This window comes from Thermobia domestica, chromosome 2, assembly GCF_964235325.1.
Source record: "Thermobia domestica chromosome 2, izTheDome1.hap1.1, whole genome shotgun sequence".
Taxonomy (NCBI): Eukaryota; Metazoa; Arthropoda; class Insecta; order Zygentoma; family Lepismatidae; genus Thermobia; species Thermobia domestica.
In genome coordinates, this window is record NC_137455.1 from 215,334,513 (window position 1) to 215,349,313 (window position 14,801).

Sequence of the window (14,801 nt, forward strand, 5' to 3'; positions counted from 1 at the left end):
CTATTTTATTTTATTCTAGTGTTTGTATGAGCACGCTTGTACTTCTTTTCTCTTCTTAATACTTAGTATATAGTGAGTATCTTTTCTTAAATATAATTTCCACTTAATGTGTGTTTGTGTGTTGTTTTTATTTGCAGCAGCTTAATTATCTTTAAACACACACACACACACACACACACACACATATATATATATATATATATATATATATATATATATATATATATATATATATATTGATTTAACAATTTTTCGTTAATTATGACTAAAGTAAGTGTACGTGAGCTACTACCATTCAAATAGATCTGTGTGTCAGTCTCTATTCATTTATCTTTCCTACGTTACGTTCTGTAATATTTATTATATTTTAATAATCTTGTATTACCTTCCTCAAATTTTAGGAAAGATAACAATTATTTGAGCAGAAGTGTGTTAACTATAACATAATTTCTGTGCCGATATAGAAGTTTTCTGTTATCCTGATGATGGCAAGATAATGATGTTCTGTGATAGGTATCATAGGAGGTTTTGATGCGAAATGCTTTTTGTTTTTCATGAACAACCTCTATTTTTTGTTTGTTTCCTGAAGTTAATGTCCATGCCTAGCGCAAAGATTATATAAGACACGGAGATATTTTACGGTGGAATCTGAAGCATCATATCGAGCGTATTACTATAGTTCGGATTACACTTTAACGCGTTCAATGCTCTCCCACAGGTGTCCAGTTGAACAAAGGTATGAGCTCTAGTATTTGACAAGCGGGAAGGTTATTGTTGTGAATTGTGTTTAGTTTGTGAAAGACAAACTGGAATCCGAATAACACGAGCTTCTAAAGGGTATCAAAACGTTTATATCACGCAGAGAACACGTCAACTAAGAACATAAACACAAGGGATCTCTTCGTTTGAAGAGAAGAAGCTGTAGTTGGAAAAGTGCATATTACTACAATAAATATTGACAAGGAACTCTGTATCCATGGTGCAAGTCAACTATGTATTTCAGCTAACAATTACAATGACAAATCGCAAACAATCAGTGTCACAAGAAATTTTGAATTTAGTATTTACTTTACTAACCATAACAATAATTTTAAAAAGTAGAAGATAAAAGTTTGAAAAAATCAAGTGAAATGAAACTGTGGAGGTGAACTACTGCAAATTGGTGCCAACATAAATAGGTTCGGTCCAAGCCATTAAAGATTGATAGAAGCGTCAGGATACAATCAGACATCTAATAAACTTGAAAGTGTAGAATACTTCATTTATGTCAATGTACCATTAATCTTCACGACTTCTATGTTCTAGTTAGTACACAGAAACCGATGTTCCCATAAATCAAAACATATAGAAGAAGACTATATTTCGGTATGACTATATTTCATATCAAATATAAATGAGCATCATTCTGGAGTACTACCAGCAAATGTGAAAGACTTACTTCTGTTTGTGAAACATACTGTACTTTCATTTATGAAAATTGTAATACCAAAAAGGACACACGTAAATGAAATAAAATTTACACTACATTTTCTAAATATCTATGAAAAATTATTACGATGTTAGAACTGTACAACACCTTTAACTATAATAGAGCAACATGATGTAAAGACTATTTGCTACAATTGCATACTCTACCAGGATATTTCTTGAGGATCCATCTTTTACATTGATTGAATGTCAGTACAAAATAGGTTATATTGGCATTGTCTGTAGGACAGTAACAATATGCTAAATATCCATCGCCCATACTGGTTTTATAAATATAAGACAGGTGACCGTTGAGATGAGTAAAACACTACCTGTCGTTCTTCGAAGAGCCCTTGCACATTCCTGAATACATATGACATTGCATTGAACTGCTGAAATATGAATCCGGAATACTCTAAATAAAAGGTTTGACATTGCTTCTCGATCTATCTCGATGTAGTGTTTGGCAGTGCGGTTAAAATAATTCCTCGTACCAGCTGACATCGCATGTTTTGTCTAATAGCGAGCCAAATACTGTATACACCTCTCGTTTGGCCGGTATGGCGCCTAATCATGCACGGTAACATATTGTGTTTGTGTCTAAAATGTATGATATCACAAATGTAAGGCAATATGAACAAGGACTCTTTCCAAAACATGACCATTTACAACTTAGGTCACTACTAATGCTGTCCGTGCATTCTTCTAGCCTGAAGTGTTTGTGCTTCCAAGCTAATTGAAGCAGACGAAAACCCATGCACTCAGTCAATCCAGTGTTCAACGACCTAGACAATCCATGCCTACTACCGAGTTCCAATTTAGAACTAAAAACTATAGACGATACTAAACGGAATGAAGTTATATGCGGTAATATTTATGAGCACAGCGTACAGTTTGCCGGATTTTAGAAAAATCGAAAGGAAAATTGTTTGTTTGTAGAGAGCAAGCTCGTTCTATATTGAATATCCCAACACATCGATAATTAAGATACAATGATAAAAACACATTTATACTGTCGTCTCGATTCTAGTGTCGAAAATGAGTTGAGAATGGAGACAAGTAAAATTTTAAATTTATGACCAGACTAGAAACAGGAAAATCGAGACAAGACAAACCAAACCCATTCCACAGAATAACTCGATCTGCATACAGATAATGTTTATCTTCTTCCAAGCAGTGCTTCCAACTCGTGCTCTCATTTTTTGGGATTTTTTGACATCAATTTGTTGAATAGGAATAAAGGGAATTTCCGTCAAAATTGACAGCGTATATGGGATTTTTCATATAGTTATTACATCGACGACAACAAAATTCACTATTAGCGGCACATAGTCTAATAACGATTTAGTAAACGTGAAATCAGTGCTAATTGCCAAGTTTTGCTATTGGAAAGCGCTGTGGAAATGCTTTATGCAGTAACTTATGAATTTAAAAAAAAAGTACTCTGGAATTTTAAAAAATGTGTACATAATGAACGTTAGAGAGTTCATTACGAAACAAGAAAAAGAGGATTTCCAAAACGTCCCCCACAAAATAATTGAGAATGAAGTTTGTCCAGTTTCATTGCGATCAGTAGAAGATTATGGCACAAAAGAGTGTTGAGAATACTAAATTATGACAACAAAATGTACTGACCGTGTTGGATTTATCAACATTTTCAACACTCTCTTTTAATTAACCCGTAAGTACTCGCTCCCTTTTTGTGACACCAGTACTCGCGCGGGGGTCCAATAGACCCCCAAATTAATAGTTTTTTACAATAGTATAAATACTATAAAATGTTTTTTTTACAATACTATAAAAAAGTTCTTTTAAATAATTAAGACAATGTAGCATAACTCTAGACATGTTTTTAAGAGTATTTGCTGCAATTAGATTTTTTGTACTCCTTTTGAGACGTTTATTTGGCTGCAATGATATTGCGCACACTTTTCCGGTTTTATCAGTTTTACCTGATAAGCCGTTGACAACCTGTCATAATGTACAGGATTGCGCACAAAAAATTAAGCATTGTTGTCAGAGTGAAAATATTTCCTCTTCTGTTATGTTTGTATATATGTATGCCTTAATTGACAAGTTGAATGTATTTTTTTATACCTTCTTTGGGTTTGTGTTGTGACTGCCTTGTTTTGACACTGGAGTATGGCGGATTTCCGAGTAAGTGTTACTGAAAAAGGAAAATGAAATGAAATGAAATCTTTGAGTTTTACGTCCCACGGTTATGCCGGTTAGGCTAAAGGAGACGGTGATGATGAGTAATGAATGAAATGGTGGAATGAAGAAAGTGGGAGGAAACGGGAGAACCCCGAGAAAACCCACGCACACGGTGTTTGTCCACCACAAAGTTCACTTGGCGGGGGCTGAGATCGAACCCGGGACCCCAAGTACCAGAGGTGAACGCTCTACCACTGAGCCACCGTGGCCCCCTACTGAAAAAGGAGTTGCTTGTGTGATTAAAGATGGTTTTAAGTATCGTCGATTTCGGGAGAATAAGAAAGGATCACAGTAACGGTAAGTAAAGTATAATTATTAATTATTTATTTGATGAGGAAAAGAGCGTAGGATAACTATAAATAATTATATTTTTTGTATTACAGTATATACAGTATAATTTTAATATTATATAGCAAAGTAAATTTGCTAACGATATACCACATATATATCTGACACTCTTGACAAATTTATTTTCCAGATGTACGTTAAAATCATGTTGTGCCGTCATTATCACTGATTGCGACAGAACTGTTATTTTGGAAGAAAGAGGACAGCACAATCACTTGAGCGATTTTTCAAGGGTTCAAAGTCACGAGTTACGAAAAATCTGTAAGAAAAGAGCAGCGGTATACCCGAAAATACAGGGAAATTAACGCATAAGGATATGAAGAGGTGTAGAGAAGCGATGTACTGTATTCGAAAAAGAAAGACACACCAGTTTGTCTAAGAAATATTACGGAGGCTGTTGAGCAAATGATTGAAAGAGAAGATGAGTTCAGTCATGATGCAGAAAAGTTTCTATTTGTAAATAAAGAAGCTAAGATTATCGTCCTAACTTGTGCGAGTAACATTAGGTACGTATAATGATAACATTTACTGTACATAGTCGTAGTGTATGTAATAATATTTAGTATAGTTTCAATATTTCAATATTGTTGGCTGTTTTTTTCCTTTAAGCTTTTCATTTGATATTTTAGACTTGATTATGATGAACAGCTGAATAGTAGGAATTGTTAGATTTGTAGTATTAGTGTTAATAAATTTAATGCAACTGAAGTAACATTTCTTCTCGTCTCACTTTTCAGATTTATATTTGAGACAAATGATGTTGAGATGTACGCAGATGGTACATTTACATATGCTCCTCGTCATTTTCATCAGCTGTATACTATTCACGCATACAAAAACCAATTTTATTTGCCTCTATATTATGCGTTTTTGCCGGGGAAGGATAAGGAAACTTACAAGGCAATGTTGGAAATGATAAGAAGTTTAGAACCTGAAATAAATTTGAAGACGATCCATGTAGACTTTGAAACTGCAGCTCACGAAGCTATCAGGGAGATATTTCCAGAATGTAACATCATTTAATGTCGATTCCATTTGGGTCAATCTTGGTGGAGAAAGATCCAGGGCAACAATCACTTATATCGAGCCTACTTGAATCCCCAGTCTGAGTTAGGTAGGTACTGTAAGTGATTTTCCTTCATAAAGTTTTGCTTGTTAGCCAACTAATCAAGACAGTGAAATTAATAAATTTTCAGTAAACAAAATTGATTCATCTGAGATGTCATTGCTTTTAGTACCAGATAAAGATGGCATGTAATAATATATTTTTTTAAATAATAAAAGCTTTTAATTGTTAACAAGTAAAACAATTGATTATACCTTGTTCAAAGTAATTCCAATCTCAATTGTTATTATACACATTTCGTTAATAGTCTTCCAACATTGTGACATCTTACCGTCGTTGGCACTCAGAGACTAAGTCGTTCCTATTCGATTCTACTTTTTGTGAACTACATATCGTTGAGTTAAATAGAAATTCTTCTGAATAATTATGGGGTTCCTTATATAAGAAGGATTCCCTCTTGTCTCATATAAGAAAGAAGAAATACAATATATCGTTGTCTGGGATTAAACAGCTCGTATTACTCCAATTTTGGCGTATTTGAGTGTTTGATACTATTAGAATCAGTATAAGGTTGTGCACAATCTGGTTAACGATAGATGATTCTGTTATTCCCTAAAAGGCAAAAATTATTTTAGCCTGCTTATATTAAGGCTAAAATTATTTTTGTAAACTTTTTTTTTCTCTTGTAAAATTAGCGAAGGGTTACTTACGCGGTGTTCAATCTCAGACGACGATATAATAAATTGTCAATATTAACTATAATGATCATCAGACTTGTTATATTTTAAATTACATTAGAAATCATAAAATACCGAAACAGTAGTGTAATTGAGGGGTTTAATTGTATTTTACAGGGATGTGGTTAAAGTCGTTTTTCGGTCTTTCATATTTACATCCAACTGAAGTATCCGATGCGTTTGCAGATTTGATATCAGTTGCACCGGACAATGAAGGTCTTCGCTTCTCCGACTACGTACTCGAAAATTACATTGAAGAAACTAGCAGGTAGGTACAAAATACTGTTTCTAACTAGATTTAGGAAGGTGATTTAACATATATTGACATATTTCATATTATTAATAAGTAAATCGTGTAATATTGCAAGGATTATATTGGAATAATCAGTATTTATATGAGGAAGTCGATTATAAACATCAATGTTTGTATTAATAATATTGTAATCTAAGTTTATTGTATAGTATATTATTGTAACAAGTATATTATATGGCTGAAAAAAAAAGATGTTAAGGACAGACGTTAATAAATTTATAAAAGCAAAGTTTTACGACAAGGGAGAACATTATTCATTTTGATTTTCAATTGTCAATTTTTCCATAAAACTTGGATAATAGTGAGAAGCATGCCTACTGTACTATATTATTATTATTATTATTGAGTATGTTTTTAATAATTGTTTGCTTCGTTTTATTTAGATTTCCACCTAGAATATGGGCTTCAGAACCCTCAGCAGCTCCTCGAACGACGAATGGGGCGGAAGCATTCCATAAACACTACAATGAACAGTTCTATTCACCGAGTCCGGATATTTATCAGGTGATTTCATCTTCATTGAAGACACAATCCGAAACAAAATTGAAATTAAGATCAATTACTAATGGAGATACCAATACACAAAGAAAGGAAGATGTGAAGAGATATAATTTCATATTGAAGCAGTATGAGGTGCTTAAAAGTGGTGCATATTCAGAGTATCAGACAAGGAGAATCAAATTTCTAAAAAACTGTAGGCTTAAAATTACAACCAAGAAAATTTTAACATGTAGATTATAAATATAGAGACACTTGGTTTTGGAGGTATCTTGTATTGTATTTTCTGATCCAATTATATTTAGTTCATGCCTAAAGATGTTTAAAGGTGATACGTATTCAGAGTATGAGATAAGGAGGATTACATTTCTAAAAATTGTAGGTTTAAAATTGGAACCAAGAAAATTTTAACATGTGGCTTGTAAATGTAAATACTTGGTTTTGGAGATGTATTGTATTCATTGATCAAATTATATTTATTCAATCCAATTTGTATATAATTTCTAATTTCTGTTTCTATCCTAGTCTGAAAGAAAACCTTGTTTGCGCACAATATTAAAGCGGACATTGTGGCAACGTTGGACAAAAATATGTGTTAAAAGAGGCCAACAGAGATTTGTGCGCAATTCGGGATCTAGAGTGTGCGCAATCCAGGTGCTCCCGTTTATTTATATTTTTTCATCAGGTCTTCTGATTAACAATACAAAATTTGCCTGATTGGGTGTCTGTGAACACCCCGCACGAGTACTTAAGGGTTAAGAAAAATATTTATTAATCAAATGTTTGATAAAGTTAGAATATCGGAATTTACGAATAATTCACTCAAATATTGAAGAACGAACTAAGAAGAGACGTATGCGAACCGTGAGAGCAGGATATTTGTAAAATTGATACTCTGACTAATTGTGCATTGCTAATCATTGCGGTGATATTCACTCGGTGCGGAAATGCCTTGTTTGTCTGCTGTGTGTAATGCATATACCAAGCAGTGAACGGATTAGGCTGACCCGAGATATACCCCAAAAACGCCATAAAAAGGCAAGAAATGAAAAATATATGCACATAACCTGACACCTAACGGACGTGGACACGTGTCCGAGAATACGGGAGTACTGTCAAACCAGCAGTGTTGCCATCCCAACACAAACTTATAGTTTTTCAAATAGTATACTACTTTATGATATTGAAATAATTGGCATAAAACGTGAAAGAAAATAAGCTAAAGGTGGATTATCAGTGTTGCCATCTAAAGAAAATATGAAAGTGTAAAGTTGAAAAGTTATGGGGCTGTACAACGAAACAAACAAAGGCACAACAGCAACAAGACTGAAGAATAAACAAATGTACAGTAGGGAGGAAATCACACCATGTGCAACATTATGTGACCAACGAGATTGATACAGGATCACTCAAAAACAGAGTACCGGCACATGTTAGATTACCTTAGAAAGAAGAAGTCCGATGTGAAGTAATGTGGAAATGTGAAAAGAAGGTCTTCCTCTAACGCTACAGTTCTAATGGCGTTTGTGAAGGATCGATATCCCAAACCATTCTTGAGAGCTATAAAACAAACTGTCGCGGGGTTGCAATCTTGCGTGCCTACCAAACCACGTAAACGACAGCGTAGCGTCTGAAAAGATTACAGAAATCTGTGGCACAAATTTGAGAAAAATATGACAAGAAAATACGACCAAATCGATTCGCAAAGATTAATGATCTGTGATAGGTGACCGGAAAAGCCATAGACAGTACGGCAAAATACGTAGGGTGAGTTCGCCAATAGTCAGCCGCTGAAAAAATCTTACTTCTAAGCACTTATAAAGCGTGATTATTTCATAGTATTTGACAAAAGTGGATTATTTGCTTTATTTTGGTTCTTTTGTACCATGCCGTGTGTTAACTGCTCACTTTTAAAATTTTGCAGTGATATAAAAATGCATTTTACGAAAATCTATCAAAATTTCCACTTGTCGACCATCATCGCTCAGTAGTCGACCGCATTCATGTTATTAGTCGACCGCGCGCAATTTCTATCGTTTCTATCACGTAGAAGTAATTCATTGTCTTAGGTGATATTTCGAAATTGTATTATTCGCGAGATTTGAACTTGACAAAACGATTATATAGATTTTATTTAATTTTCATTAAGATTTTCTCCTTAGTGATTATAAATGAAAGAATCACGCTATTAGGATTTGATACATAGCTACTTTATTTGGAAAAATGGATTTGAATATTAAATAGATCTTCCACGTGAAACAAGACTTCTCTTGTGCGTTATATGCACACGTTATCTTATCACTGATATTACGTTTTTACAAATCATAAACAAAGTACAAGTCTCTAATAATTTAGAAAATCCTAAGTGTTCACTTTTCTCCTGTGTGAAATATGTTTATCTTCGGTGTTACTTGAGCACATCGAGTTATCTTCTCATATGTGATAAGGCTTCTCTCCTGTGTTACTTGAGCACTTCGAGTTATCTTCTCATATATGATAAGGTTTCCCGTGTTAAGTTTCTCTTTTGAGTTACTTGAGCACATTGAGTTATCTTTTCATGTAATAACAGTAAGTTCCTGATTGTTTATTCAAATCGTTTATATGGTACCATCTACGCACAGGAACAGATTATCTGCAAGTTCTTCCCATGCATAGCCAGATAAATCGGTACACCGAAGATGGAACCATTTATCACATTGATCGCAACCCACTGGTTTATCCTCACTTTCCAAAGCAAAATCGTTTATTATCACTCCACATCCTGTGCGTATGGCTCCATCGCCGTAGTCAATTACAACTTCATTGTGATGTTCTTCTTCAACAGCAGTGGTCGTCTTCTTCGATCATTTCTTTGAATTTTCCAGTTTGTTGCTCTTTTTTGCTGTTCTTTCATCCCTTTTGCGTTTCTTTTCCTCCTCTAGTTTCTTCTGTTGGTCTTATTTTGCAGTCAGTGCGGTGATATTATCCTGAGCTAATTGCAAACCGTATCTTCTCTACCTTCTTCTTAGGCTTTTTGACTGGACTCTTAGGCCAGAACAGATGCTTTTTTAAAAAATGGCGTTATATATATATTGGTCTGATAGTTTTAGGTGTTGTTGCGATATTCTTCTGACTTGATTCACTTGGTCCAGTAACAGCATCGCTTTCAATGTCCATTGTTTCTTGCTGTGCTTCTGGTATAGAAACCAGAGCTTCCGTAGGAGGGTCTTTGGGAGAATAAATATCTTGCCGAATATCCTTCATAGGTTGTTTCATTCAGTGTAGTTGATGTGTTTCCTTTCTTCTCATTTGATGGCACAAATTCTGGAATAGACGCTTCCTTTCTCAGAATAATTAAAGGCCTCTCTGATTCTGTTGTTGGAGCAGACATAACTGATTTTTTGTTTGGCACAATACTGATTTCCTCTTGTGCTGCAATGGCGTCGAATTCCTCAGGTTTCGTTGGTAGAATAGTTGTTATATTCACTCTGTTTTCAGTTGTTGCACTTGGATTGGCTTCAACAGACAATGACTGGAGAAGATTATTAATAAATCCTTTCCAACAGTGAGAGTAGTTTGAGACAAGTGTCCATTGTTGTCATCAACTACAGGGATTTCACCAACTACAACTTCATCATCTAATGGTAAGTTGACACTTTTATCATCAGTTTGTAGTGCTTTGTCCATCGGTTTTTCTGCTGGAAGTTTCAAAACTTCAAGAACTGCGTTGAAGTCAACCGCAGCCTTTTGAAGTTCATCCTTGTACACAGTAATAACTTTTCTTGCAGTACGAAGATCTTCTTCACTAACATTTGGCTGAGTGGAAGTACTCTCTATGTTTATGCATACATTCTTGATGCATTTTGTGTAGTCAACAGCGTCCGGATTGAAAGGATACAGTCCACATTTGCGAAATCCATTCTTTATTGTTGACGGTGTTGCTGCTGTTGCTAGGACCTCTGCAATAAGTGGTACAAACTGAACTCTTGTAATGGAAGATAAATTATGTGCCGTTAGATAGATGCGAATAACGAATTTCCAATTTGTTTTTAACGTCTTAAAGACGGATACATCGCATGGTTGCAAAATGTGCGTTGCATGAGGGTACAGGACATACAATATGATGTCATTGTTGTCACAAAATTTGCTTACTTCATAAGTTAAGTGAGTGTTGTGACCATCGATAAAAAGTATTACAGGCTTAGGTACATCATGATCTAATAGCCATTTATTGAAACCATTGGCGACCTACTCAAAGAATGTCTCACTAATCATCCAGCCAGATTCGGATCGTCCTATCACAATCGAAGAAAGAATATTGGACACAATATCTCTGGGTATTCGCGACTTGTATGGATAAACGATCATTGGAGCAACGGTTTCTCCCGAAGCACTAAATGTTCCTAGAAAAGTAAGGGTTTCCTTTTCCTTATCTTGAGCCTCATAAATATTCTTCCAGCCTTTTGGTCCCAAACTTTTTCCAGATGATGGGCACAACTGAAAAGATTCATTCGCGTTAAAAATTCTACGTGGATCTTTTAGAATGAAAAGATTGTTCGTACTGGTGAGGTAGATCTTAAGATCATGAAACCACGAACGTATATATTCTTCTTTTACAAAACTTCGGCAGACATTTGTAGGCTCAGCTGTCCTCACTGCAATATTTGGATGTCTCTTCAAGAAAGATGCATACCAGGTCTGATGTGTTTAAATGGTGTTTTGCGTTTGTCGTCTACAACTATTTTATGTACTGAATTTAAGAGGTCATGCTTCTTTCTGGGGAAACCACGTTGAGAAAGTTCAATAAGCCTGTTTGCAAGGGTTTCTTCTTCTGTTTCACTGTGATAAGTGAAGCGTCCCATCTTCCCAGTTGTTTCTGATACCCGTCCATGTAATTTGTCCAAAACTGTTGTCTTTGGCACACCAAACCTTTTACAGGCTTCACGAACTGAAAGTTGTTTTGTTCTTACAGCTTCGAAACAGGCGGTCGATTTTTAGAATATGTCACGAAATCAAAACTTTTATACATGCATGTTGAAAAACAGACCCTAATACCAAACAGGAAATAATTTGAAGCAATTTGGCGCACTCTCAAATAATCCAATAATCGACCACCCTTGGTCGACAATTGGTTTGTATGGGAAAGAAAAAATGCCAAATTCCGACCACATTTTAACATGTATTTTTTCATTTAATACTTTCCAGTTATTGACAAATTATACTGTACAGCTTCTAGAATAACTTAGTTATGTAACAAAAATATTTCTTACCTCACGTACTATCTATATCCTCAGAAAAGCGAAAAACAACAGGTGCACAAGATTCCCATTACACGCTGTCGCAAACTGTGCACCTGAGTCGTAATTCTACAGATATGTCGAAATTTAACGGTGAAAGACGACCAGCTGGTCAAGGGAGAGGGAAACAATGATTGTCATTGGTGGTATATGATGCAAGCTTTACAGTGAATCACTTTCCGCTCCAAAAGACCATCAGATATATTTTATATACACAATAGTAAGCAAAAATGGTCGACTATTGGATGGCGGTCGACTATTGGCGAACTCACCCTACATTTCTCGCCCTATACATTTGACAAACTATAAGTTTGTGTTGGGATGGCAACACTGCTTGTGTAACAGTCCTACCCTGTTGTCGATCACGTATCCCCTCCGGTATCGTTATGTTCATATATTTTTCATTCCCTGTCTTTTCCGGCGTTTTTGCGGTATAATTTGCCACAGCCTCTCCCGGTCAGTGCTTAGTATCATATATGTATTATTCGTAGCGGGTAAACAAGGCATTTCTGCACGAGTGACTATCACCACTATGATTGGTGATCACCAATTAGTAACGGTACCAATTTTCATCAATATCTATCTGTCACAGTTCGCATCCGTTCCTTGTCAGTGCGGAAATGTTTTGTTTACTCGCTGCGCATAACACATATACCAGGCAGTGACCGGATGAGACTGTGCAGAATTAATCTCGAAAGACGTCGGGAAAATGCAAAAAAATGAAACATGTGTGCAGGTAACTTGATACCTACTTGAACGGAACACGTGACCAAGGACATGGCAGTAGTGTACACACACAGTGTTGTCATCCCAACACAAATTTATCATTTTTCAAAGAGAACGTGTACTATTTTACGGCAATAAAACAATTGGCACGAAACGTAAAAGAAAATAAGCAAGAGATAGATTATCAGTGTTGCCAAATAAAGAAGATACGGGGCTCTAAGTTGTGAAATTATGGGATCCGTACAGAGAAGCGAACAAATGTACAACAACAAGACCGTAGAACAAATCTGCAGTAGGGAGTAAACCACAGCATGCACAACATCTAGTAACTAACGGGCTTGATAAATCATATCGGGTGAGAGACTAGGGAGAGAAATATACGTATTTTGTCATACTGTATATGGCTTTTCTGTTGTATGTATTGGTGAATTATGTTTAAATATTTTGCGCATACATACCACTAGTAACCTGAACGCAGTGTGTTTTACCTTCATCGTTATCTCACATGCTAACGTTTTCTATACTCCTGACTGATATCTATCGCAGCTCATTAATCATTGCGAATAAATTCTGACGTACTTTGTTGTCACAGATTTGCTACTTTTTGTGCCATAGCTTTTCTGTACTTTTTTAGGTGCTATGCCTTCGTTTCTGTGGTTTGGAAGGCATGCAAAATTTATGCAGTGTCGCAACCCAAATACAGTTTGTTTTATTGCTCTTGGAAACGGTTTTGGTTATCGATTCCACATAAACATCATTGGAGTTTCTGTGCTAAGAGAGACTTGCTGTTCATATGTCATATGGGACATCCTCTTTCCACAGGTACTCAAATATGTTTCCTTGTTTGGATGAATCTTGTATCAAGCCCGTTAGTCACTGGGGGCTGTGCATGCTGTAGTTTAGTCCCCACTGTACTGTTGTTTATTCTGAAGTCTTGTTGTTGTAGTAAATTTATTCGCTTCTCTGTACGGACCCCATAATTTCTCAATTTTAGAGTCTCATATCTTCCTTACTTAGCAACACTGATAACCTACCTCTTGCATATTTTCTTTCATGTTTTATGCCAATTGTTTTAATGCCGTAAAATAGTGCACATTCTATTTGAAAACTATAAATTTTTGTTGGGATGGAAATACTGTGTGTGTGTGACACTACTGCCGTGTCCTTGGTCACGTGTCCCCTTCAAATAGGTATCAGGTTACCTGCACACATGTTTCATTTTCTGCCTTTCCCCGACGTTTTTGGGCTATAATTCTCACAGCCTCATCCAGTCAGTGCCTGGTATATTTAATATGCGTAGCGGATAAACAAAGCATTTCCGCAACGAGTGACTATAACAACAATAATTAGCGATCCACAATTAGTCAGGTCACCGATTTTCATAAATATCTAACTGTCACGGTTCGCATACGTCCCGTGTAAGTGGCATACAGTAGTTTTAATTTTCATATTTTATAAGTTCTGAAATTGTTGTAATTGGTATAGGGCATGGAAGATTCAAGAGTCAAATGGGAATTTCTCCTTTTCGAGATGAGATTTTATGAATTTCCAGATTGGTATCATTGCCTCGAGCCCTTCAATTATTTCCAGTTACTATCAACTTACCATTATTTTTTAAGTAAAATATACCACTTTCCTGATAGGCACATTGGAATTACATCATGTGTAGATAATGTCTGCAGGATAATCGTGATTGTGCTTCAACGCTTTTACGAAACTATAAGTATCCGTTCTTCGTACAGGAGGAATACGATTTGATGAAATTTGCATTTAGACCTCATGTATTTGGTTGTTCATGGCATAGTTCGTGCATTATCGGCAAATTCTGCACTGCAAATAGATTGGAGGTGGTGACACAGGGCAAGTTCAAGTAGTCTCCCACCTCTTTCTATTTCTTTCCATATCAAATATGAAGAAAGAAAGAAAAACGTGTCCAGTTATTTTGAATCTACAGGCCTAATACCGGATTTCATTTCTGGAAACCTAAGAAGTTCTGAAATATGGGCATCGTAGTTAATGAATCTAACTCGTTTTCCTTCTGTACGTTCAGTATTAAAGAAAGAGAAAAACACGCCTCAGCACAAGTTTAATTATTTGAAGCTTAAATACAAAATTTTAGTTATCTAAACTGAATTGAAACCCATATATGGCTATGT